Below are 4755 nucleotides of genomic sequence, written 5' to 3'. Positions count from 1 at the left end.
AAGAGGAGAGGAAGGAAGAAAGAACAAAATAGGAAACGAAATTGACGATAAGACGAAGAAGAAAGAGTAGAAAATAAAAGATAGGAGAAAGAGAAGGAGGAGGAGCAAGACAAAGCAGGAAGTAGAAATAGCAGAAAGTAAAGGAGGGAAGGTAAAGAAAATAGAAAGCAAGATTGACGATAGGACGGAAGGAAGGAAGAAGAGGAAGAGGAAGAGGAGGAGGAGGAGGAGGAGGAGGAGGAGAAGGAGGATGAGGAGGAGGACAGTTTACGAGAGAGGGATGAGGAATGTGTCTCGTGCCTCTTAAGATACTCGTAACTCGTTGGTGTTGTCGTTTCTGAGGGAAAAATGTGATAGAGCTTAAATCAGGGACAGACGGGGGATCTGGGAGACAGGAGGAGGAAGAGGAGGAGGAGGAGGAGGTGGAGGTGGAGGTGGAGGAGGAGGTAGAGAAGGAGGGTAAGAAGGGAGAGGGAAAACGGGGTACGGGTAGTGTTTGACAGGATAGAGAGAGAGAGAGAGAGAGAGAGAGAGAGAGAGAGAGAAAGCATAGGACAGAATATATGAGAAGGAACAGAAAAGGAAGTTAGTAATAGTTTGTAATGAAGTGCAAGTCTTATGTCGTTAATTTTGATCTGAAAACACTCGGTGACTCGGAGGAATTTGTGTTGAATATACGTACAGACTGGACCATGTCAGGGCTTTGGTGCAGGAAACTTGTGTATAATGAGGGGGAATGACGATGACAGAGATAAGAAGGAGGGAGAAAAGGAGAAACAATGTAGAATAGGAAGTGGTTGATATATATCTATGAACTTTAAGTGTGACGTCTTGATATTTAACTTCTTCGGTACTGGAAAGCATTTTTACTTGAGTTTTGGGTGTGATTAGACGATTTGGTTTACATGAAAAAGTTATCTATGGAGCTTAAAGAATATGGTCATTGTCTTCAGTATTTTAATCTCCCACATAAGTTTCTGAAGCTGTATAAAATCACCAAATAGTAAGGAAATGAATATCAAATCCCGTGATGGCTGGAAATTGTTGTGGTGGTGAGATTGAGAAAAGTTCAGAAGAAAATCGTTAGTATTAGCATTCGAAGCATTATAAAAGGTAGCAGTAAAATATCAAATAAAGGAACAGAAATGTGTTAATGTATTGGTGATGGTAGCTTTAGTGACGTATTTGCATAGTTTGTTTCGTAAGAAAAATAATATAAATACACTTAGAGTCCGTAGTGAAAGTTTAGCAAAAGTTTAAAATTCTCTGACATTTTTTTTTCAATATCACTCAAACGGACGAAAAAATGATGAAAATTTCAATTATAAAGGTGACGTCAGTGGCCGTGATGGAAAAAAAATAAATTGAGGTACTAAAAATCATGTTAAAGGGCGTGATAACTTTATTGAAACTTTGTGGTGGGTGAGAGAGAGAGAGAGAGAGAGAGAGAGAGAGAGAGAGAGAGAGAGAGAGAGAGAAACATTTTGCATGAACAAAAAAAGTGCAGAATAAACTTTAAAACACCACATCATTGCAAACTTCATTTTCGATACCTACAAACAATTTAGCCTTCCTTTCACAATCTTGCCATTTCAAACCTCTGAATATCCTTTATCGCTTCCCATATCCTCACCCTTCTACTAATTCCCATCCTACCCATCTCTTTCTCTCTCTCTCCTCTTCCTTTACCCTCTCTAGCCTCGGTTTACTCAATATCCTCCTTCCATTTCCTCCTCTTCCTTAATCTCCTCCTCCTCGTGCTCCTCCTCCCGTCTTGTAATCTCGTGTGCTGTGCTTCAAGCTTTCCTCTGCCTTCTTCGTCCCCCTCGTGAAGCTGCGGTGACTCCCTCGGGCGCCGTCGTGTAGCCTCCGGAGCCCCGCTAGATCCGTGTTACGTTGACGAGACGACTGTAGTGGGCCTGCTGCCGTTGTAGGAAGGGAGGCAAGAGTGTTTCTCGGCCCAGAAGGAGCTCTCAGGTGAAATGTCCGGACACAGAAAGCGAATTGGCACCTGGGGAGAGTGGTAATAGCAGCGGTAGTGGTTGTAGGTAGGGGCAGTGGTGGTAGTGGTGGTGGTGGTGGTGGTAGTGATAGTAGTGGTGGTAGTCGTTGTATTGCTGGGCCAGGGTTACAATATACTGGTAGATTCTCTCTCTCTCTCTCTCTCTCTCTCTCTCTCTCTCTCTCTCTCTCTCTCTCTCTCTCTCTCTCTCTCTCTCTCTCTCTCTCTCTCTCTGTGTGTGTGTGTGTGTGTGTGTGTGTGTGTGTGTGTATCCTCTTTGTCCGCCTTGCACACACACACACACACACACACACACACACACACACACACACACACACACACACACACACACACACACACACACACACACACACGTATATGTAGATAAATAGACTTTTCTACTGCATTATTTGGTCCGTAAATATGATTCTGTGTGGTAATTTTGTGTGTAAAATTAACCAACAATGGGCTAGTGGAATGTACCGTTTAGATGGTATTAAACGCGGTAGTGCCATTGTCATTATCGTTGTTACTGTTTGTTGTACTGGTGATGGTTGATGTGGTTGCTGGTTGTGGTGATGGTGATGGTGGTGGAGGGACTGTTAGTATTGATAGTGGTAAAATGAAAATGTGCAAGAGTGCTTATTATTATTATTATTATTATTATTATTATTATTATTATTATTATTATTATTATTATTATTATTATTATTATTTGTAGCTATAGTAGTAGTAGTAGTAGTGTCATTATTGTTGTCATTATTATTTTTTTTGTCATTATTATTCTCATTGTCATTATTATCATCATATCTATTATTACTATCATTATTACCAACAGCAGCAGTAGCAATTGTATTAGTAGTGTAGTAGTAGTAGTAGCAGAAGTAGTAGTAGTAGTAGTAGTAGTAGTAGTAGTAGTAGTAGTAGTAGTAGTAGTAGTAGTAGTAGTAGTAGTACGAGTAATAGCAGCAGCAGCAACAAGAACAAGAAAATACAGTAATAACAATATTTTCTTTTCTTTTCTAAACGTGCGAAGTAAATTTTTCACACACACACACACACACACACACACACACACACACACACACACACACACACACACACACACACACACACACACACACACACACACACAGGCATAGCAGACTACTGTATACCCATCCTCGCTTGGGCCAGGAGAGAGGTACTGATGATGGGTTGTTTTGGAACGGGCCGTTTTGTCGCATTATTAGCATCAATACTGCTGATGTAAATTTGACCAAAATGTTAGGTGCATCGTCTGGGCCTGGCCGAAGTACATGTGGTGGCATACCTTGTTTTCGCACAGTTACCCCGCAAAGACAATTACGAGAAAGCGGCTCCTCTTCTGACGTCCACACTTGGCGGAAAGGAAAGCACGTCCTCACCGCTAAAGGAAACACGTCTACAGTACCTACAATACCCTTCCCCCGCAATACCACCCTCTCTCCAAACTCTGCTGGCTTAAATGTTCCCAAGTCCTGTACTGGGGAAGAATGGGAGCAATGCGTGATTTCACCAGCCAAAGTAAAAGGCAAGATTTTTTGATCACTGATTGAGCTGCGAATGCCGAAACACAGATACGCTGATTTTCAAGGCGTTTTTTTCATTCGCTTTTGGGAACTGGTACTCGGGAAGGTCTTTTTTCCCAAAATGTTAATAATGAATAGGAATCATGATAATATTACTATCGTGAACAAAAACTGCAACAAGAACAGAGGTAACAAAAGCAACAACAACAACAACAGCAACAACAGCAGCAACAATAACAACAACAACAGCAACAACAACCACAATGACAAAAACACACCGAAGCTCACCAGAAACAACCTTTATATGTACAAAATAAACACAATTTACAGCTAAGGGGAAAAAAATGATAAAAATACAAGAAAAAACGAGGAGAAAGAATATTGAGAAGGAAAGAATAAAGAAATAAAAAAGAAGCCCACCACTAAATAATTTCAAATACCATTCCAAAAAAAGAAGGAAGTTAATTATATTTACAGGAAAACTCGTCCCAATGTTATATCCAGCTCTGACCGAAACCCAAACTCTCCCCGCACCGCCAATTCAGGCCAACACGAGCGATCCAATTTCTCTCACCACCACCACCACCACCACCACCACCATCGCCCCGGGGTTGCAGTAAAACGACCTTGGCATACTTCGAGCGTAACATTTTTTTGTGGGTAATTATTTTCCCTTTTTTTTCCCCCTTTTTTACGCCTTTTTTTCTGCGCTCATCGCCGTGGCATCTAGCGCAGGTGGGAGTGCTGGCTTTAATAGCACTCTTGTTTCCTGGAAGCTAGAGCGTTCTGCCAACTGTGTCCTCTATCAGCCCAGGCGGAGATAGCACCTTTCCTCACAGTCACCGCCTCCGCCTCCACCGTTTCTCTCTCTCTCTCTCTCTCTCTCTCTCTCTCTCTCTCTCTCTCTCTCTCTCTCTCTCTCTCTCTCCCAACAGCCGAGGATGTGCGTCATTAGCCATTTATTCTGTTTAAATGGTTATTCTAGGTATATTTAGTGGCCGCGATGCCGTTGTCTCCCTCCTCTCCCTCTCATCTACACTGGCCGGGATGTTTAAGGGGTGTTGTGGCGCATACCATTATGAGGTTTTGTGAAGGAGAGTTTTAACCAAGGCCGCCGCTGCCACTGTCATCGCCCTTCACTGCCTTTATGTACTGTTATTTTATCGCTCTATTCTTCCCTCAACGCTTCGGTTTTTTCTTTGC

Source organism: Portunus trituberculatus, chromosome 37 (genome assembly GCF_017591435.1).
Source record: "Portunus trituberculatus isolate SZX2019 chromosome 37, ASM1759143v1, whole genome shotgun sequence".
Classification (NCBI taxonomy): Eukaryota; Metazoa; Arthropoda; class Malacostraca; order Decapoda; family Portunidae; genus Portunus; species Portunus trituberculatus.
Note: the sequence above shows the minus strand (reverse complement) of the source record.